Here is a 24194-nt window from a genome sequence, read left to right as displayed (position 1 = left end):
CCTATTTCTAAATATTCTTCAGAATGTTCACTATTTATGAGCCCCATCATCACCAGAAAGGAGGCAAGGAAAAGAAGTAGAAGTTTCACAAGTAATTCAACATAAATCATAAATTGCATCATTTGGAACTTTGCTTTACTTCCAGAATAAATCTAACCAGTGTTCTAAGTTATATAATCAGTCTTTTCACAAAGAAAACATGAACAAAGAAGAACTGGTAAATCTTACCTGATGCTTCATGTAATGATTCATGTAAGGTGTTGCCATTTTGCTAACTTTGAGGCAAAATGGACATATCAAGTTCTTAGCGTTTTCGTGGGATGCTCTAAAATGAGTTTCCACATCAGAAAATGATGATGAACTATACTGGCAAACCTAGAAATATAAAGAAGGTTTAGTTTAATTTGAACATTTATAATAGATATGCAATTAAATCAAAGTAGCAATGATGAGTCATTTGCCTAGAAGAACATTAGGTATGTACTAGAACTAATTCAGCTCTGCTGCCTATACAAGCAAGACTCCTGTTACTGCAAATAATAAAGATAATCTTTGAGACAGAAAAATTATGTCTTAAAGTTTAGGGATATATTCCAAAACATAACAAGATCCCCTTCTTCTTGTCATCCCCTATTATCTTGACTTCAATTTTCAAGCTCTTACACCTTTTGTCCTATTAAGATATTCCTGCTAAATAAAGCAGAATATTCTCTTCTTTGGATGTTAAATGCCATCTAGGTTATGCCAGCAGCAATTTATTTTTATCTTGCTTGACTATTATTGGGGGCCACTTTAAATTCTGGTAAAATATTGGTCACAAAGCATTTATTTGGGCTCTCTATAATTAACAGCATGTCCTATTTCTCTGGCATGCCTATAGTCTTCTCTATATAGTAATGTAAGTTCCAGCAGGGCTTTTCTTTGTTTATACAGGGGTCAGCAAACTGTGGTTCACAGGCCAAATCCAACCCACCACCGCCACATAAAATGCAAGAGTTGATACATACAATTCCACTAATGAATTATTTATTAGAGACACTTCAGTTCAGTAACTTAAAAAAACAATAATATTTTGATACATGAAAATTAAACAAACACCTAAGTACAAAATAAAACGTGTGTGTACCTGGCAAATACACAGCATTTCACCAGGTTTATGAGTGTCCTTCATATGCTGTAAAAGAATATGTTCTGATTCAAATGATAATTCACAGATTTTACAAATGGCTGAAAGTGGAAAAAAAGACATTACACCATTTTAAGGATAAGTAGAAATAAGTAACTCATTTTGTATATCCATAAGAACAGTGACAACAGTAATAATAGTAATACTAGTAGCGGTGATGGTGGTTCCAACAATTCTACAGTTGCTAACGCTGCAGCACTGTTCTAAGCACTTTACTTAATTCTCAAAATATCACTGAAGAAAGTACTACTATTATCCCCATTTTTTTCAGACAAGGAACCGGAGGCACAAAAAGATTAAGTAACTTGCCTGAGATCTCACTGACAAGAGGTACAGCTGGGATTTGAATTCAAGCTCTGTGATTTTAACTACTATTGTAGTTATTTTTCTTATTAAAGTTTAAATCAAAGCCATAGATGTCATATTTGGAAACCATGGAATCTGAATTTTTTAATTTAGCCCCCTAAATACAATGCATGAGTTATGTCAAGGGAGTTTGCATTAATGTTTACAAGAGGGAATTCAATATTAGTAATTAAGTTTATTTAAAAGTTTATGAAACTTAAAACTTGTCATTTTCAATTTTGCTTTTAAACTACAAAAAAGTTTATCCTTATTCTTATTTTTCTATCAGAAGGTTTGAGGTTTCCTTGTCAAAATCAAGAATATTCAGCACTTAAGTGAAATTGTAACTTACTAGAAAATTCATGGGGTGTGTGTGTACTTTCAATGTGACACTGCAATTGGAATGGTGTGGGATACTGATGGTAGCAGTGCTGGCAGGTGGTATGGTTTTCCCAGCTCTCACTGTTCTGCTTCTCAAGTTTCAAATGGTGTTTCATGTGGTTCATAAACCTACAAAAGATAACAGGTACAAAAATTCAGTTTCAAAAAAAAAATCCCACAAATATCTGGACCTAAATTTTTAAAATATAGTTGCACTATTTAAATTAAAATTTCTAAGGGATCTGCCTCAATCAAGATGGCAGAGTGAGACACTCCAAGACTGCCTGCAAACAGAAGCTCTGACCAGTAAGAAGTGGCAGAAACACCTTTCTCAAAGTTTCAGATAAAAGAATTCCAGTAACAGCGTTGAATATCAAATTAAGAAAAAGGCAACTTAGAAGCAGTAGGATCTCCTGGTGCCCCGCTGGCCCCTCCCCTATTCCTTCACTGCTGCATACAGAGCTGGCCCATGCTCCCAGTGTGAGTCCCTGGTTCCAGTTCTGGAGGGAGCAGAGTAACCCTCATGCACATACTGAGAGTATGTAAGTCTGAACAAATCTGTCTGTTGATAGCCTGAAGGACTGAGCCAGGACACTTGTCACAGGCTTGCCATCCCAGAGCTTGCCCTGTATGTAGAAGGTAGCTCACAGAACTCTCCTACAGAACACTGTGGGAGATCACTCAATTTGTAGCTGCCTAGGGCAAGGGGAGCTGGTGAGGGACATTTAGTGCAGTGCCTGGGGCCTTGAAGAAATGCTGTTTCCTAGGGAAGAGGGAATATTTGTATTCATGTAAATGGGAGAATTCCTAAGTTACGCATGCATGCCCAAGAAAGGATGGGGAGGACCCTATGATTTTGCCTACAGCTATTTTCTAAACTCATTATATAGCTAAGCTCTTAAGGAGAGCACCTGTAAAAGTCAATCTGCAAAGACTTTGAGAAGGATGTTTTCTTTTTTTCCTTATTTCTGTAAGCTCCTGGCATTCAAGAAATCTCTGTCAAAACACTAGCTGAATACAAGCTTAAGTAAAAGAGGACTAGGGGTGTAAATTCCAGTGATAACACATTAAAATATAAAAATGTCCAGGTTTCAACAAAAGATTACAAAACATATAAACAAGCAAACAAAACGGTAGCAATGGCTGAAGCAAATTAGAAGGTTAAAGTATTAAAAATCATCACAGAGGAGGACCAGACTTGGGACATACCAGATAAAGACTTTAAAAAAATGCTCTTAAACACGCTTAAAGAGCTAAAGGAAAACATGGATAAAGAACTAAGGGATATTAGGAAAACAAGAGATGAACACAAAGAGAATATCAACAGAGATGAAAAATTATGAAAATGAACCAAACAGAGCTGAATATCCAAGTAACAAGAAATGTAAAATTCCCTAGAGGGGTACAACAGTATATTGGAGTGGCAGAAGAAAGAATCAGTGAACTTGAAGATAAGATGATTGGAATCAACCAATCTGAGGAACAAAGGAAAAAAGATGACGTGAACAGAGCCTGAGGAACGTGTAGGACACCATCACATGTACCAATATACACATTGTGAGAGTACCAGAAGAAGAAAGGACAGAGAGAGAAAAAAATCTCTTAGGCCTTAAAGCCCTCTAGATAAGTGTGCACTTTAAATAATCATTTTCATTAAGCGGCTCAGTAAATATTTTTCTTTTCATCTTTGTTTTAAAACCACTGATAATAGTTAACATGAAATATCAGTAATTCACTATAATTCAATCATTATCTCTGGTTTTAAATATGTTTTTCATAAAGAAAAAACAGCAGGTTTCTTTTCCATACATGAAATATTATTCACAACTTAAAATAAAAAACTTGAAGGAAACCATACCATCAAAAGCAGCTAGTCACGAGAGAAACCTTTTAAAGGCCTTGAAGAAACACAATAGGTTCCAGTGGTTTAAAAGGCTAATTACTGGTATTTGTACTTGTGTCTTGGTTTCTAAATGGATGTAGTAGCAATTTTAATGCCTAAAATTACAAGAAACTATTGGTTATTTAATAATGACTTACTGTGAGTCCCTAAAGGAAATAACCTTGTTACTAAGTGACATCATCAAACGTAGACAGCAACCATCATGAAGGCTTTAACATTTATCTCTTTTTCATATCTGCAAAGCTCTACTTCTCTTTGGAGCTGGTTATGATACACCTTAAAATATCTTTTTTCCTCCTTTGATTCTAACTTTAGCTCTACTAAAAGTTACTATTAGCAGCTCACATTTTCAAAATGGTAGATGGATATGGAAAAAAAGCAAACTTCTTGCAAGGCTGTTCTCAAAATAAAATAACTAATTGTTTAGGACAACATTCAATGTAGGAAAAAAATATATCCTACAATATGTTGACATGGCAGAGTAGAATTCTCGAGTGATCAATTTCTACCATCCTCTAAAGCATTCAATTTGCCATCCCAGGTTTTACCTAAAAGTAAAATATTATTCAATATATCTAACTTCTTTGGTTATCCAGTGCTTACTGTTCAGATTTCATTTTCTAAATAATCAATATTTCAAAAATGATACCAAATGTGGCCAGCTGAAAATTCCCAGAGATTCTGATAAACTGGAAATATATAACCAGTCTTTTGAAACAAAAAACAAAAAGGAATTTTCATTACATTTAATATTAAATGGAATAACCTTAAGAGAAAAGCCAAAAATTTTCTAAACCATACAATTTGAGAGTAACAAGAAACTAAATCAGCAAGCCACTTTTATTTGCTAACATGATTTTGTGACGTATTTTACTATAAAAATGGTAAAAAAAAATATGGAAACAGGTGACAGAGTTCTATTCTAACATTGTTTCAATGTTATTTCTCAAAGCACAATTTCCCTTCTACTAAGCTACTGGTACCATTAGCAATTGATGACTGTTAAGGCTTGATAAAAAGAGGTAAAGTGTGAAAACTCAAATAAAAGACACGTGAAAGAGATCTAAAAACTACAAAGCACTACCATAAATGCAGCCTTCATAACTGTTAAAGGTTTATATTACAGTTTATTTCATGATATTTCTTTGTACTTCATTTTGGACCCAAGAGCTTACCAGAATATGAAATAAATATTGGGCCCAGAACCAAACGTACTCAAGAATGCTAGTTACAAATGACGGTTATCAAGAATAAACATAAAAAGATACACACAAACACACACACGTGCACAAGAACACACACACATACACACATGTATGTATATACACCTCACCCACGTGAAGTATACAGATATCTACAATTTACTTTGAAAAGTATCCAAAAAATCAGATGGTTTTATGGATGAAAAGGTACATGATAAAGTACAGTAAATGTTAATGGTAGAATTGAGGTGGTAAATACATATGTGTTCACTGTAAAAGATCATCAATTTTGCTGAATGCTTGAAAATTTTCATAATAAAATGCTGGAAAATGACACTGAATATAAAGCTATATAACCAATGGGAAAAACCAATCAATATATCTTGTTACTTTCTTCTTGTTATGACTTCTCTGAGGATGATAGCTATGTAGTATGCCATAAAACTCAAAGAATGCTAAGTATAGGTTCCTAAAATTTAAAGCATACGTGCATAAAATCTTAAAAAATTTCCATTGAGAATTAAATCTGTATTTTAAAATGTGTTAAAATTTAAAATCAGAGTCAAAGACATGTTTCCTAGAACTGGTAGTTCTCTAGAGATCAACACAAAGATCACGCTCTAAAAAGTAAATGAGATAAATACTATAAATTTAAAAATTTGAGTTTTAAATAAGACTAGTATGGGGGAAGTCAAACTGGATAAAGTGGTTCTCATGATATGAAGAAAAGTAAGATTCAAAAGCAGCTAGTAAATAAAAAATTCTCATGAAAAGACCTAGTACAATGAAAATATAGCGCAAAGAGTTAATATCCCCATAAGTTAAAATAATTTTTGTGGATCTAAAAGTCAAACTCCTAAATACAAGAAAAGACAAAAGCTTTCCAATAAGATAATAATCTGCCTTTGTTCTTAAGAGAAAGTGTTAAAATCACTTGTCTAGGATGGCAGGAAATGTTAGGTTGTATAAAGTGATAGAACAAAAATTAAAAAAAAAAAATCCATGGAACCGCACTACCTGAACAGTGAACCCTAAGTTAAACCATAGACTATAGTTAATAGCACAATTACAAAAATGTGCTTTCATCAATTGCAACAAATGTACCACACCAAATTAAGGTGTGAATAACAGGGTGGTACATGGGAATCCTGTATTTCATGCGTGATTGTTCTGTAAACCCACAACTTCTCTAATAAAAAAGATATGCTTGCAGCATTCTAATTTTCAAATAGAAATAAAATATTTACATACCTAATATTATTTTTTAAGAACTTTCAAGTAACTGAAGCATTTAAACGTTGTGTAAGTCTTCTGTTCTTCCTCGACATTTCCTTCATGTCTTCCATAATAAAAGTCACTAACCAACATGATCAACTTTCCTTTCTGTGCACCAGTATTTTGATTTTCAGTATTTGAAACTTCTGTTTTAATCATTTCCAGGAAGTTATTTATCATTTCTGGACAACAATGCTGAAAGAGAAAAATATATAAGCCTTATTGGTATCTCCTTATAAAATAAGATACCAAAAAATGATTTTGGGTTTACAACTATGCTTGGAGCTGTATCTTGAAAGATATTCACCAAACTGTTGGCTTCCATCTTTTTATATTCTAAAAAATTCAATCAATAAACACCTATTGTTTTAATAGACACACAAATAATTTCAAAAAAATTAAAAACCTTAAGATTAGGGCTTGCTATACCTTTTCTAACAACAACAACAACAACAATTTGTTACCTGACAAAAACTCATTCATTTCAGATCTGTTTTAAGATACAGTTTAAAGGAAAAGGCAGTTTTATATGTTTTTATGTATATGTTTAATTATCAAATAATATACATTTCAGTAAAACCTGGTTGGAACTGGATTTTGAGCACAGCCAACCTGCCATTTTCAAGACCTGAGGTGCTAGAAAATGTATAGGACACAAAGAGAGAAGCATCTGTTACATCCTGAAAACTTCAACATTTTTCTCTCTAGAATGATTATATGTCTGAAGGGGAAATTTATCTCATGAGTTAAATCAACACTTCACATAAACTGATTCTAATGTGGAATAAGCACTTGTAGAAGATACTTTTTCTTACATAAAACAAAACACAGTCCGGTTATCAGGGGACACATTCTGGGAGGTGGAAATAGTGATAAACCAAATGTAGTTCTGCCCAAGAATAAAGAGAATGCATTTGGAAATGTAGGACTCTCCTGTTTTTTCCTGCTTTTTTTGCAAAATGCTGAATTTCAATAAAAATTGCCAATCTTTGCAACAGTAAGCAGTAATTTTTGTAAGTTATTTCTTTGTCTTGCACCCTTTCTTATCATATAATCAACATTGCCTTTTTTCCTTTGCCTCTTTCTCCCTTCCTGCCATTTATACTGGGCATGTAAGGAGATTATACACTATCTTTACACTGACTCATCAGGACACTGTAAATCTAAAATATTTTAAGGAGTGTTACCTAAACCTCATACTTCATCAAGTACTTTGAAAATTACCTAAAAGCTAATTTCAAAGGCTTCTTGCACCAATACAAAGCTAGAAATATTTTGTAACAACTGTATCAACTGTATTCTGGACTGGGTTAAAACTATCATTTCACACGAAATAGTCCACCATTGTTAAGAATTTATGTCTATGTGTTGAAAATTTAAAGGTAAAACTAAGATATCCATTGAGTAGTATGACAGGCATATGTTACCATGGACAAAAAAATAAACAGAATTTTTAAGTCATGTATAAGATTAAGCCTAGTAAAATGCCTAATTTACAGGAAGTCTGAAGAATTGTATGATCTATTAAACAAAATATTCCAATAAATACATTATTTCATTTAATATTAGAATGCAATATGCACAGACTATAGTGTATATGAATGTAACTTTGAAAATCTGATGACTGAGAAAGATTTTTAAAGTCTTATATAAAGATAACCATTATGAATGTAATTTTTTACTTAGGCCACATAGAAATACCAATATGAGAACATTTCTTATCCAAATATCTGGAGAAACCAGTATTTACTGCATATTAATTATTAATATTTTGGGGAATTGATAAACATTTTTAATATTAAATTTTGAAAAAGTTTTACCTTCATGTGATATTTCAAAGGATCCAAAAGATGGAACTTAACATTGCACTTTGGACAAGCTCTTAGACAAGCTGGTTCAGTTTTACATTGAGTTGATGAGGTATCTGTACCTAAAATAAATTAAGGACTTTTATGATTCAAATTCATCTTTTTAAATCTTAAACAACCACTAATAATAGTTTTAAAACTCAATACCACTCTGGTGGGCACTCTTATGCAATTTAGACAACCCTTTTCAGGTTCTAATGAATTGGGGTAGCTGGTGGTAGTTACCTGAAACTATCAAACTACAACCCAGAACCCATGAATCTAGAAGACAATTGTATAAAAATGTAGCTTATGAGGGGTGACAATGGGATTGGGAAAGCCATAAGGACCACACTCCCCTTTGTCTAGTTCATGGATGGATGCGTAGAAAAATAGGGGAAGAAACAAACAAACAAACAGACAAAGGCACCGAGTGTTCTTTTTTTTTTTTTTAATTCAGTTTTATTGAAATATATTCACAAACCATACAGTCATCCATGGTATACAATCAACTGTTCACAGTATGATCATATAGTTATGCGTTCATCACCACAATCTGTTTCTGAACATTTTCCTTACATCAGAAAGAATCAGAATAAGAATAAAAAATAAAAGTGAAAAGACAATACCCAAACCATCCCCCCCATCCCACCCTATTTGTCATGTAGTTTTTACTCCCATTTTTCTACTGATTTTTTTTCAATTTTTTAACTTTGTTTATCAAAAAATTAAAAACAAACAGGCAAACAACAACCAAAAAAACCCCCACAACATTTCAAACAAAGCAATGGATTAAGGAAAACAAATAACCTAAAACAACTACTTTGCTTCCAATATGTTCCTACCATACCCCAAGAAAATTAATAAACCATGTCCAAACAGAGGAGTAAGAAAAACAAATAATCTAAAATAGCTACATTGCTTCAAACATGTTCCTATCATACCCCAAGAAAATTAACAACCCCTAAGAAAACAAAGGAATAAGAGAAAAAAAAAACCTAAAATAACTCTATTGCTTCCAACATGATCTTACTATATCTAAGGAAGTTTACAAACCATAATCATTCCTGAGCATTCCCATAACATTGAGATTACCCTCCACAGTTTATCTGTTCTTATTAGATTATCATTCCCCCTACCCTAATTGGTATCTCTAGGTCCCCTACATTCTACAGTATAAAACATTGTACATTTTTCACAGAATTCACATTAGTGGTAACATACAATATCTCTCTTTTTGTGCCTGGCTTATTTTGCTCAGCATTATGTCTTTTTTTTTTTTTAATCTTCATTTTACTGAGATATATTCATATACCACGCAGTCATACAAAACAAATCGTACTTTCGATTGTTCACAGTACCGTTACATAGTTGTACATTCATCACCCAAATCAATCCCTGACACCTTCATTAGCACACACACAAGAATAACAAGATTAATAATTAGAGTGAAAAAGAGCAATTGAAGTAAAAAAGAACACTGGGTACCTTTGTCTGTTTGTTTCCTTCCCCTATTTTTCTACTCATCCATCCATAAACTAGACAAGGTGGAGTGTGGTCCTTATGGCTTTCCCAATCCCCTTGTCACCCCTCATAAGCTACATTTTTATACAACTGTCTTCGAGATTCATGGGTTCTGGGTTGTAGTTTGATAGTTTCAGGTATCCACCACCAGCTACCCCAATTCTTTAGAACCTAAAAAGGGTTGTCTAAAGTGTGCGTAAAAGTGCCCACCAGAGTGACCTCTCGGCTCCTTTTGGATTCTCGCTGCCACTGAAGCTTATTTCATTTCCTTTCACATCCCCCTTTTGGTCAAGAAGATGTTCTCCGTCCCACGATGCCAGGTCTACATTCCTCCCCGGGAGTCATATTCCACGTTGCCAGGGAGATTCACTCCCCTGAGTGTCTGATCCCACGTAGGGGGGAGGGCAGTGATTTCACCTTTCAAGTTGGCTTAGCCAGAGAGAGAGGGCCACATCTGAGCAACAAAGAGGCATTCGGGAGGAGGCTCTTAGGCACAACAATAGGGAGGCCTAGCCTCTCCTTTGCAGCAACCATCTTCCCAAGGGTAAAACCTGTGGTAGAGGGCTCAACCCATCAAACCACCAGTCCCCTATGTCTGTGGTCATGTTAACAACCATGGAGGTGGGGTAGGCGAATAACCCTGCATTCTCCACAGGCTCCTCAAGGGGGCACTGCATCTTTTTTTTTTCCTTGTTTTTTTTTTTTTTTTTAACTTTCCCTTCTTTTTTAAATCAACTGTATGAAAAAAAAGTTAAAAAGAAAACAAACATACAATAAAAGAACATTTCAAAGAGACCATAACAAGGGAGTAAGAAAAAGACAACTAACCTAAGATAACTGCTTAACTTCCAACCTGTTCCTACTTTACCCCAAGAAAGTTACCTAATATAGCAACATTTCTGTGAACTTGCTCCTACTATATCCATCAGAAATTAACAGACCATAGTCATTCCTGGGCATCCCCAGAACGTTAAATAGTTTATCTGTTCTTCTTGGATTATTGTTCCCCCTTCCTTAATTGCTCTCTATTGCTAGTTCCCCTACATTCTACATTATAAGCCATTTGTTTTACATTTTTCAAAGTTCACATTAGTGGTAGCATATAATATTTCTCTTTTTGTGCCTGGCTTGTTTCGCTCAGCATTATGTCTTCAAGGTTCATCCATGTTGTCATATGTTTCACGAGATCGTTCCTTCTTACTGCCGCGTAGTATTCCATCGTGTGTATATACCACATTTTATTTATCCACTCATCTGTTGAAGGACATTTGGGAGGTTTCCATCTTTTGGCAATTGTGAATAATGCTGCTATGAACATTGGCGTGCAGATATCTGTTCGTGTCACTGCTTTCCGATCTTCCGGGTATATACCGAGAAGTGCAATCACTGGATTGAAGGGTAACTCTATATCTAGTTTTCTAAGGAACTGCCAGACTGACTTCCAGAGTGGCTGAACTATTATACAGTCCCACCAACAGTGAATAAGAGTTCCAATTTCTCCACATCCCCTCCAGCATTTGTAGTTTCCTGTTTGTTTAATGGCAGCCATTCTAACCGGTGTTAGATGGTATCTCATTGTGGTCTTAATTTGCATCTCTCTAATAGTTAGTGAAGCTGAACATTTTTTCATGTGTTTCTTGGCCATTTGTATTTCCTCTTCAGAGAACTGTCTTTTCATATCTTTTGCCCATTTTATAATTGGGCCGACTGTACTATTGTCATTGAGTTGTAGGATTTCTTTATATATGCAAGATATCACTCTTTTGTCAGATACATAGTTTCCAAAAATTTTTTCCTATTGAGTTGGCTGCCTCTTTACCTTTTTGAGAAATTCCTTTGAGGTACAGAAACTTCTAAGCTTGAGGAGTTCCCATTTATCTATTTTCTCTTTTGTTGCTTGTGCTTTGGGTGTAAAGTCTAGGAAGTGGCCGCCTAATACAAGGTCTTGAAGATGTTTTCCTCCATTATCTTCTAGGAGTTTTATGGTACTTTCTTTTATATTGAGATCTTTGGTCCATTTTGAGTTAATTTTTGTGTAGGGGGTGAGGTAGGGGTCCTCTTTCATTCTTTTGGATATGGATATCCAACTCTCCCAGCCCCATTTGTTGAAAAGACCATTATGGCTCAGTTCAGTGACTTTGGGGGCCTTATCAAAGATCAGTTGGCCATAGATCTGAGGGTCTATCTCCGAATTCTCAATTCGATTCCATTGATCTATATGTCTATCTTTGTGCCAGTACCATGCTGTTTTGGCAACTGTGGCTTTATAATAAGCTTCAAAGTCAGGGAGTGTAAGTCCTCCCACTTCGTTTTTCTTTTTTAGAGTGTCTTTAGCAATTCGAGGCATCTTCCCTTTCCAAATAAATTTGATAACTAGCTTTTCCAAGCCTGCAAAGTAGGTTGTTGGAAATTTGATTGGGATTGCATTGAATCTGTAGATGAGTTTGGGTAGAATTGACATCTTAATGACATTTAGTCTTCCTATCCATGAACATGGAATATTTTTCCATCTTTTAAGGTCCCCTTCTATTTCTTTTAGTAGAGTTATGTAGTTTTCTTTGTATAGGTCTTTTACATCTTTGGTTAAGTTGATTCCTAGGTACTTGATTTTTTTAGTTGCTATTGAAAATGGTATCTTTTTCTTGAGTGTCTCTTCAGTTTGTTCATTTCTAGCATACAGAAACATTACTGCCTCATGTGCATTAACCTTGTATCCCACTACTTTGCTAAATTTGTTTATTAGTTCTAGTAGCTGTATCGTCGATTTCTCAGGGTTTTCTAGATATCATCTGCAAACAATGACAGTTTTACTTCTTCTTTTCCAATTTGGATGCCTTTTATTTCTTTGTCTTGCCGGATTGCCCTGGCTAGCACTTCCAGCACAATGTTGAATAACAGTGGTGACAGCGGGCATCCTTGTCTTGTTCCTGATCTTAGACGGAAGGCTTTCAGTCTCTCACCATTGAGTACTATGCTGGCTGTGGGTTTTTCATATATGCTCTTTATCATGTTGAGGAAGTTTCCTTCAATTCCTACCTTTTGAAGTGTTTTTATCAAAAAGGGATGTTGGATTTTGTCAAATGCTTTTTCAGCATCTATTGAGATGATCAATTGATTTTTCCCTTTTGACTTGTTAATGTGTTGTAATACATTCATTGATTTTCTTATGTTGAACCATCCTTGCATGCCTGGAATAAACCCCACTTGGTCATGGTGTATGATTTTTTTAATGTGTCTTTGGATTCGATTTGCAAGTATTTTGTTGAGGATTTTTGCATCTATATTCATTAGGGAGATTGGCCGGTAGTTTTCCTTTTTTGTAACATCTTTGCCTGCTTTTGGTATTAGATTGATGTTAGCTTCATAAAATGAGTTAGGTAGTGTTCCCTTTTCTTCAATGTTTTGAAAGAGTTTGAGTAAGATTGGTGTCAGTTCTTTCTGGAAAGTTTGGTAGAATTCCCCTGTGAAGCCATCTGGCCCTGGGCATTTATTTGTGGGAAGATTTTTGATGACTGATTGGATCTCTTTGCTTGTGATGGGTTGGTTGAGGTCTTCTATTTCTTCTCTGGTCAGTCTAGGTTGTTCATATGTTTCCAGGAAATTTGTCCATTTCTTCTACATTATCCAGTTTGTTGCCATTCAGTTGTTCATAATATCCTCTTATAATTTTTTTAATTTCTTCAGGATCTGCAGTTATGTCACCTTTTTCATTCATTATTTTGTTTATATGGGTCTTCTCTCTTTTTGATTTTGTCAGTCTAGCTAGGGGCTTGTCAATCTTGTTGATCTTCTCAAAGAACCAACTTTTGGTGATATTTATCCTCTCTATTGTTTTTTTGTTCTCTATGTCATTTATTTCTGCTTTAATCCTTGTTATTTCTTTTCTTCTACTTGGTTTAGGATTGGTTTGCTGTTCATTTTCTAGCTTCTTCAGTTGATCCATTAGTTCTTTGATTTTGACTCTTTCTTCCTTTTTAATATATGCGTTTAGTGCTATAAATTTCCCCCTTAGCACTCCTTTTGCTGCATCCCATAGGTTTTGGTATGTTGTGTTCTCATTTTCATTCCTCTCTATATATTTAGCAATTTCTCTTGCTATTTCTTCTTTAACCCACTGATTGTTTAGGAGTGTGTTGTTTAACCTCCAGGTATTTGTGAATTTTCTAAGTCTCTGATGGTTATTGACTTCTAACTGTATTCCATTGTGGTCAGAGAATGTGCTTTGAATAATTTCCATCGCTTTAAATTTATTGAGGCTTGTTTTATGTCCCAGCATATGATCTATTCTGGACAAAGTTCCATGAGCACTAGAAAAGTATGTGTATCCTGGTGATTTGGGATGTAATGTCCTGTATATGTCTGTTAAATCTAATTCATTTATCAGATTGTTTAGGTTTTCAATTTCCTTATTGGTCTTCTGTCTGGTTGATCTATCTATAGGAGAGAGTGATGTGTTGAAGTCTCCCACAATTATTGTGGAAACATCAATTGCTTCCTTTAGTTTTGCCAATGTTTCTCTCATGTATTTTGTGGCACCTTGGTTGGGTGCATAGACATTTACAATTGTTATTTCTTCTTGCTGAATTGCCCCTTTTATTAGTATGTAGTGGCCTTCTTTGTCTCTCAAAACATCCCTGCATTTGAAGTCTATTTTATCTGAGATTAATATTGCTACACCTGCTTTCTTTTGGCTGTAGCTTGCATGAAATATTTTTTTCCATCCTTTCACTTTCAGTTTCTTTGTGTCTCTGTGTCTAAGATGAGTCTCTTGTATGCAACATATAGATGGTTCATTTTTTTTGATCCATTCTGCGAATCTATATCTTTTAATTGGGGAGTTTAATCCATTTACATTCAACGTTATAACCGTGAAGGCATTTCTTGAATCAGCCATCTTATCCTTTGGTTTATGTTTGCCATATTTTTCCCCTCTGTCTATTAATATCCTTTATTGTACCCGTACCGAATCTCTTTAGTATTGAACCTTTCTCCAAGTCTCTCTGTCTTGTCTTTGTTTCTCTGTCTGTAGGGCTCCCTTGAGTATCTCCAGTAGGGCAGGTCTCTTGTTAGCAAATTCTCTCAGCGTTTGTTTGTCTGTGAAAAATTTAAGCTCTCCCTCAAATTTGAAGGAGAGCTTTGCTGGATAAAGTATTCTTGGCTGGAAATTCCTCTCACTCAGAATTTTAAATATATCGTGCCACTGCCTTCTTGCCTCCATGGTGGATGCTGAGTAGTCACTACTTAGTCTTATGCTGTTTCCTTTGTATGTGGTGAATTGCTTTTCTCTTGCTGCTTTCAGAAGTTGCTCCTTCTCTTCTGTGTTTGACAGTGTGATCAGTATATGTCTCGGAGTGGGTTTATTTGGATTTATTCTATTTGGAGTTCGCTGAGCATTTATGATTTGTGTATTTATGTTGTTTAGAAGATTTGGGAAGTTTTCCCCAACAATTTCTTTGAATACTCTTCCTAGACCTTTACCCTCTTCTTCTCCTTCTGGAACACCAATGAGTCTTATGTTTGGACGTTTCATATTATCTATCATATCCCTGAGGTCCATTTTGATTTTTTCAATTTTTTTCCCCATTCTTTCTTTTATGCTTTCATTTTCCATTCTGTCATCTTCCAGGTCACTGATTCGTTGTTCAACTTCCTCTAGTCTTGTACTATGAGTGTCCAGAATCTTTTTAATTTGGTCAACAGTTTCTTTAATTTCCATAAGATCATCCATTTTTTTATTTAGTCTTGCAATGTCTTCTTTATGCTCTTCTAGGGTCTTCTTGATTTCCTTTATCTCCCGTACTATGGTCTCACTGTTCATCTTTAGTTCTTTGAGTAGCTGCTCTAGGTGCTGTGTGTCTTCTGGTCTTTTGATTTGGGTGCTTGGGCTTGGGTTATCCATATCATCTGGTTTTTTCATATGCTTTATAATTTTCTGTTGTTTTTGGCCTCGTGGCATTTGCTGAACTTGATAGGATTCTTTTAGGATTTGTAGACCAATTGAAGTCCTTATCTCTAATTTATCAGATCTACAGCTTCGTGGAGTACACTTTCTCTAACTAACCAGCAGGTGGCGTCCATGAGCCACCTGTTCTCCACAAGCCAGTTCTCCCCTGCTTAGCCTTTTTGGTGAGTGGGGGAGTGAGTCTTGTGGGGTCCAATTGGTGTACCAAGCTTGCGTGTGTAGTTGGTGTTGCCTGCCCTGTATATGGGGCGTGTTTCTGGGCAGTCAGTGAGGGGGGGTGGCTCTAACAATCAAATCTCTCTGGTGATCCTAGAGTTTTAAAGCTGCTGCAATAGTCTAATCCTTCAGTTCAGTCCCACCACAGTTTGTCTCTGCCACTGACCCACAAGTCCTTGATATTGGCGTATGGCTCCTGAGACTTGCAAGTGGGCCCCTTTTCCAGGCTGTGCACCCCCGGTCCTCTGTTGAGGGATGACTGTGCTATGTCACAGGTGAGTGCCGTCCCCCCAGGGCAGTTCTGGGCTGCTCGGCTGTGTAGGGAGGCTCCCAGTCTGCTGAAATGATGGCTGAATGGGGCTTTGTTAATTCACACTGCTCTAACTTCCCAACTCTGGGACAATCAGCTGAGGTTGCAGGGAAGGCTAATGTCCACGCCCAGTTTTGTGGTGTGTGCCTGTTATTTGAAGCACTTCCGTCACACTGGGTTATCTGGGGCAGTTCTGGGCTATGGGGCTGGCGATGGGCAGGAGTGTTTCCTGTCCACCAGGATGATGGCTGTGGGCGGACACCCCCCTTTTCTTGGGAAGTTGTGGTGTTTAGTGAATTTTCTCAGGCACTGGATTATTGTGTTTTGTCTCAGAGCTCTCCTAGTTCTGCTCTTGACTTGACCTGCGCAAATAGCAAGTCTTTGAAGCTTTCTGTATTGGGCTTCTTAGAGTAATTGTTTTAGAAAAAGAAAAAAGGATTAAAAAATACAAAAAAAAAAAAACAAAAAAAAGCAAAAAAAAAAAACAACAACAAAAAAACGGGCCCTCCTCAGAGATCTAATGGGTTATTGAAATGCTAATAGACAAAGCAACCAGGGCCATTAAGGAAAGGTCCACAGGGCAGAGAGATCAGCTTTTCTTCGGGATTTGCAAATGCGCCTCAGGGCCCTTCCGCTTTCTATGTTCACCAGAACTCCAAAAATCCTCTGCTTTTATTTTGGAGTTTTTCGTGTCGTTTTTTTTCTATGCCTGTCTGCTCTCTGCTGGGCTGGCTGCTCTCAGATTCTCTGGTGTCTGGTCTCAGTCTATCTATGGTTGGAATTTGGATCAGTAGAATGAGTTTCCGATAAGGGCTGCCACTGCAGTTCTCCCTTCTCCTTCCCGGAGCTGACAGCCCCTCCTCCCCCGGGACTGAGCCTGGCAGGGAGGGGCGCGGGTCCCCTGGCCGCAAAAACTTACAGATTTCGCTGATCTCAGCAGTTCCAAGTTTTCATGAGTGTTGTATGAAGTATGCCCAAAGTCAGATTGCTCTGTGGTGTCCAGTCCATGCAGTTCCTGGCTTTCTACCTACTTTCCGGAGGAGTAACTAAAACATACAGCTCACCAGTCTGCCATCCTGCCCCGCCTCCCCTGAGTGTTCTTTTTTACTTTAATTGCTCTTTTTCACTTTAATTATTATTCTTGTTATTTTTGTGTGTGTGCTAATGAAGGTGTCAGGGATTGCTTTAGGTGATGAATGTACAACTATGTAATGGTACTGTGAACAATCGAATGTATGATTTGTTTTGTATGACTGCGTGGTATGTGAATATATCTCAATAAAATGAAGATTAAAAAAAAACAAAAAAACAACTCAATACCAATTTCTAAACTTTATGTAAAAACAATTTCTTTTTTACATACCAAATCTCATATTTACCTTTTGTTTGAACATCCTTGAGAAATGACACTGAAGATTTAACTACAGTCTTTGGCTTTTTTGGATTAACACTGTTTGCTTCAGAAGTAGAAGGACGTTTTAATGCAGATGAACTTTGATCCATATCTGCAATGTTTTAAATAGTGGGAAAGATAATTGTAAATCCCTTAGTATAGAATATTTACAACTGCTACTAAAGTATTACACTAGTGCACTAAAATATTACACTAGCGCACTAAGCACACTAAAGTATTAACTAGAGCACTAATGAGCTCCTCTGTCAAATCTGTTCAATTCTTTTAGATAACAATAGAAACGATTTTTTTTTCCGTCTTCAAAGCACACAATTACTGATAGATATACTAGAGGCACTTGGGATGGATTTTGTAATTACATTAACATTCTTCTGGGATGCTCAGGCAACGTGAACAACCAATGAGTGCTGTTATTCTAGACTAGGCAAATAATTACATAACAGGCTGGATAGTACAAATAAACTGTTGTGTGTGTGTGTATATATATATATACACACACACATAAAGCATGAACTTGAATAAAATCACTCTGAGTTTAAAAGTTTTACATTATGACTTTTTAACCTATTTATCTCTGTAGCCTTTGGCTTGTGCTATTACTATCGAACCTCAACAGTTTTTATCCGTGCCACTAAAAATCTTATTCTCATTCATCAAGATCAAGCTTAAATCCAACCTTCTCTCCAAGAACCTTCTTCCATGGATTCTTCCATGATTACCCTAATAGGAGTCAATCATACTTCTTAACACATAGCACACATTATCATTCATAACTGTTATTCTAACAACTCTTTTGTGTCAAGTCCTTTCAAGCTTACAATGCATTTTCACTTTTCACTTATCTTATCTGGGTCAAAAAAAGCCCTGAGGTAAGTGGAGTAAGAATTAAAATTGTATTTCCAAATGGCCAATTCCAGGTTTGGGAGAATGAATACATTATGTGAGAAAGATAAAAGTCTCTAGTTTAATAATATAAGAAAATCAAGATTAGGTGACCTGATAAAGGCCACAAATATTTTTAGAATAGAGGCTTGAACCTTTATCTTCCGAATCAGTTATAACTTTATTTACCATTCAGGGCAAAGTCCCACTCTCCATAGTAAAAAACTTACAGAAGGAAAGTAGAAGTCATTGTTTTTTCCCCCTAGGAGTTTCAAGAATTCAGACACTTATTAATAAAATCCATATATACTTTGTAAAATCATACTTCAGATAACTATTTCACCTACCTGTTCTTTTGGTTCTTGGCTATTTTACTAACTGGATAAGTGACACCTAGATGGGTGAATATCAAACAAAGTATTACTAAAATGGAAAACATTTTTGGCACTCTATTGCTATAAATTATTTTGCTTTGGTTTGGTAGGTTCTGCATACTGATTTGATGGCAAATGATTAAAAAGTTCAAAAATTCTTATATTTCTCTCCCTATTTAGTGGAATATATTAACATTTAATATAGAAACAATGGTTGCTTTGATCACAGGGAATTTTTCAACTAGATAAAACTTCTACATAGCATAGGTTAATGAAGAACTTTGTTATGGTATGCAATCAAAGAACTGTAAACTCTTCTTCAACTGGAAAATTTCATTATTTCTTCAATGGGCATTGACTGACTACTTACTATGTGCAAATTACTAATTCTTTGGTACTGCCATTTTATAGTAGCACTCCCTCATCATATTTAATTACCGTATCTACTTCGTTTATTTGCCTAGAAAGACATTAACCTAATATGGAATCAACTATAACAATACACTTGTGTTCCTACTAATGGCCTTCCCAATAATACTCAGGGCATCAGGGGGCTTTCCTGACTCACAGAAATTATATTAAAATTTCTCAGCCTATGGCCAGTTCTAAGTGAGAATAAGCTCAAAGAATATATGTTAACCAAATTAATAGAAATAAATAAAATAGTCTACTATTAAATAAGACTTTATATAAAATCATCCAAGAAAGACATCCAAGAAATATTAGCTCTATTCCATTGTACAATATCTGAAAAACTTAACATGAAGTTATGGGCTTCAAAACAGAAAGTCAATTCCATATGCATATCATTAAGTTTACTTTTATAATTTCTATGAAAATGTGCTAAAACAAACCTTCCATAGTAACTGCTGGTGCCTCTTGGGACTGTGATAACGGTGTTTCCTGGGTCAAGTCAAACAGTTAAGTCTGAAGAATCATCTGATTCCATGTGTGATGAATTTTTTGTATAATCCTGTAATAAACATTTCACAGGAAGAATATTGTATTTACTCAACAGTTATAATTATTTTGTTTCATAAACGTTTATAAACGTAAGTAACTTTTATAAAGGCCAATATTATAGAGATATCCTTGATGACTCAATTACTACTAAGTTATAAAATGCAAAATTACTTCTCTCTGCCAAATTTAGCATCTACTCAAACTGAAAGCCAGCTATTACTTAGAACTGGCTTTTTCCTGAAAAGCTAATTAAAATGCTGGTCTAACTTGTTCAAGCTAAAAGAAACATATAGACCCACTGTAAATCAATTAGGTATTAACAGACTTTAGAGGGCTACTAAAATGCAGCTTTTCCATCAAAAAACAAATTATAGAACCTCAGTGTAATTCTTGGACAAAAGCAAACAGAAAAATAGGAGAACACACCAACATGAATGCTAAAACTAAAAGCATCTATACCTCTAAAAACCATACTCACAAAATGTCACAGCAAACAAAATGGGAATTAATTTGCAGTATTGTGCATCAGGGCTAGGTATGAATTTCACAATATTACGTGGTATGGGTTTTGGAATCTTCTTTAGTGAAGAAACTTATGTCAGGGGTCAGAAAGAGAAAAGAATAGATCTCTCACTCTTCCCATCATCCCACAGAAACCTGTGTAGGGCAAGGCAATTTCCCATCTTAAGAGGACAAGATGAAAGCAACTTAGTAGGGGAAACAAATAAGACTACTTGAAGAACTAGGGAGTCCAAGGGAAGTTTCAGCCCTTCTACCAGGAGAGAGGGTGGTCCCAGCTAGCAGGCAGATCTCAAGAAAAGAGTGGGCTGAAAAGCATGAGATAAACCATAATGTGATCAAGTATAAGGTAGAATAATTTAGTAATTTAGGGAAATTGTTCAAAATTTACTACATATATAACTAAACATACAGGTGATTATTTATTATAAATAATTACGAGGGGGATTCTGGGAAGATGGCAGCACAGAAAGAATTGGAAGACTTAGTCTCCCCCAGAACAATTCATAAATGAACGAAAAACCAGTAAATAACCTGGAATGGTAGTGGGGAGACAAACGTGACTATACACTCAACATCCACCAACATGAATTGGGAGGAATGCCCGAGATCACAGCATAAAATCTGTAAATAAAATTGCGGACCCATGCTGAGAGCAGAGAACCTAGAGCCGGGAGCCCCTCCCTCATGGAAGCTGCCCCGTGTACTTTCTCAGCCCAGCTCCAAGTGAGGTTTTAATAGTAACTGCTCAATACAGGCAGCGAATCCTCAACAAGCAGACAGAGGCTTTTGGTGACAACTGACCTTGGGAGAATTGGGGGAAATATTTTGTCTCTCGCTCTCTCTCTGTGGAGAAAAGCTTAGCTGCTCTCAGCCCACAAGGTGTTGCAGTAAAGACAGCCTCACACATTCTGCATTCTGAAATGAGCTGAGAGCCCCGCAGCACAGCCAAGCAGCCCAGGGCTTCCCTAGAGGGATGGCGCACACTGATGATGTAGCACAGCATCCCCCTCAGCTGAGGGAGGATTGCAGGGGGGAGGGAGGATCCGCTCGGAGAACCCAGGGGCGCTATGCCAAGTCCAGTGGTTTATGGGACACCGAGAGAGAGCTGCCCCTCCTCCCTGACCACCTGTGTGCGCGCCCCACATTCAGGGCAGGTGACTCCAGCGGCGCGCCCAGGCTGAGCTCTCCAACTGAACACACAAGAATCGTTTCCCCACACTAAGCGGGAAAAAAGGTTGACAACTGACTGGAGGGATATAGGTGGCTCACAGGCGCCATCTGCTGGTTAGTAAGAAAAAGTGTACGTCACCAAACTGTGTCTCTGAAAAATTAGATCGATATCCTTTTTTTTTGATACAACTTTAAAGAACCCTAACAAGCAAAACAAATGCCAAGAGGCCAAAAACAACAGAAAATCTTAATGCATATGATAAAATCAGATGATATGGAGAATCCAGCTCCAAACACACAAATCAAGATTTCGGAAGAAATGTTATATCTCGCAAAATTAATTAAAGAACTACAATCAAAGAACGAAAACATGGCAAAGGATTTAAAGGACATCAAGAGGACCACGGCCCAGGATATAAGTGTCATAAAAAAGACCCTAGAAGAGCATAAAGAAGACAGTGGAAGAGTAAATAAAAAAATAGAAGATCTTATGGAAATAGAAGAAACTGTTGGCCAAATTAAAAAGACTCTGGATATTCACAATACAAGACTAGAGGAAGCTGAACAACATCTCAGTGTCCTAGAAATCCACAGAACAGAAAATGAAAGAACAAAAGAAAAAATGGAGGAAAAAATTGAAAAAACTGCAATGGATCTCAGGGATACGATAGAAAAAATAAAACGTCCAAACTTAAGACCCATTGGTGTCCCAGAAGGGGAAGAGAAGGGTAAAGGTCTAGAAAGAGTATTCAAAGAAATTGTTGGGGAAAACTTCCCAAACCTTCTACACAATATAAACCCACAAAGCATAAATGCCCAGCGAAATCCAAATAGAATAAATCCAAATAAACCCACCCCAAGACATGTTCTGATCAGACTCTCAAATACTGAAAAGAAGGAGCAAGTTTTGTAAGCAGCAAGAGAAAAGCAATTCACCACATACAAAGGAAACAATATAAGACTTAAGTAGTGACTACTCAGTGGCCACTATGGAGGCGAGAAGGCAGTGGCATGACATATTTAAAATTCTGAGAAAAATTTCCAACCAAGAATACTTTATCCAGCAAAACTCTACTTCAAATTTGAGGGAGAGCTTAAATTTTTCACAAACAAATGCTGAGAGACTGCCAATAAAAGACCTGCCCTACTTCAGATTCTAAAGGAAGCTGTACCAACAGAGAGACAAAGAAAGGAGAAAGAGATATAGAGAATTTTAACAGACATATATAGTACTTTACATCCCAAATCACCAAGACACTCATTTTCCTCTAGTGATCACAGATCTTTCTCCAGAAGGGACCATAAGCTGGGACATAAAACAAGCCTCAAGAAATTAAAAAAAAATTGAATATACTCAAAGAACATTCTCCAAACACAATGGAATACAAACAGAAGTCAATAATTTTTGAATTGTAACTCCACTATTTACTTCCTACAAGATAAAAAATACACAAACTCTACGGACAAATCAATGGTTTTGAACTCAATGTAAAATATGTAATTTTAGACAACTATATAAAGGTGGGGGAGTGAAGGAGTATAGGAACATAGTTTATGTGCCCTATTGAAGTGAAGGTGGTATCAAAGAAAAAACAAGATTGATAGGGATTTAAGAGGTTAATTTTAAGCCCCACAGTAAACACAAAGGAATTATCAGAGAATATAACCATAGAGATGAAAAGTAGAGTTTGGGTTAAGAGAAATAATGGGGGAAGGGGCAATGGGGAGTTAAGAAAGGAGTGTAGGGTTGCTGTTTTGAGGTGAAGAGAAATTTCTAGTAATGGATGGTGGGAAAGAGCATAACGTCATTCTAAATGTGATTAATGGGAATGTGGAATGGGAAGATTTAGGCTGTATATATGTTTCCATAATTGAAAAAAGAAAAACAAGAGTCTAACTAGACGACAATTGAATGCTAAGGATGAACTTGGATGGGATTGGAGGGTGGAGGACAGGAGGCTTGAAGGGACACAGTTGAGACATAAGGAAAAGGAAATATAGAATGTAAGCATTGTATCATTGTTGAATCTCTTATACTTGTTAGCTGTGCTTAATGGAATTACATAAAAGAATGTTCTTGTTCATGGGAAGTACATACGTGAATTATAGTGTATGTTCAAGGATGTGTGCAGCTAACTCTCATATATTCAGAAGACAGAAATATATGATGGATGATAGGGAGGGAGGGAGGGAAATAGTGACGTGACAGCATGTTAAAGTTGGTGGATTGAGCTATCGGGAGGGGGGGTCAGGGTATGATGGAATTCTGTGTAAGGGGCTAGTATTGTTTTCGCAACTATTCATGTAACTTTGAATTTATTTCAAAATAAAAAAAATTATGAAAGTATGAGATGATCAGTAGTATGGTCAAATATAAGAAAATATAATATGGGGATCTATACACCAAAACTATCATAAATTACACTATTTATAAAAAACGGTCATCGTGAAGAGTAAGCTCTCAGAGTGACTTCTGGATCATTCTATGTGGCATAACATAACAAGCGAAAAACTTTAAGATTAAAATACAAGATTAAAAATCAAAAGGGAAAATAGACAGCCTTAAAAAAAAAACAGGCAAAGAATCTAACTGAGGCACTTCACAAATGAAATAAAAATGACCAAAACCCCCCCAAAAAAACTTCTTCCCAAATTACTTGTCAAAGAAATGCAAATAAAAACAATGAGATACAATTTTTAACTACTGAATTGGCATGG

General features: G+C 36.1%; 1 pseudogene; it reads right to left on the bottom strand.

The window, feature by feature from the left end:
* LOC119523978 overlaps nucleotides 1–24194 on the bottom strand; it is a 53627-nt pseudogene that overhangs the window by 20380 nt on the left and 9053 nt on the right.

This window comes from Choloepus didactylus, chromosome Y (assembly GCF_015220235.1).
Source record: "Choloepus didactylus isolate mChoDid1 chromosome Y, mChoDid1.pri, whole genome shotgun sequence".
In the NCBI taxonomy this organism is placed as follows: domain Eukaryota; kingdom Metazoa; phylum Chordata; class Mammalia; order Pilosa; family Megalonychidae; genus Choloepus; species Choloepus didactylus.
This window is presented reverse-complemented; position numbering and strand designations above follow the sequence as displayed.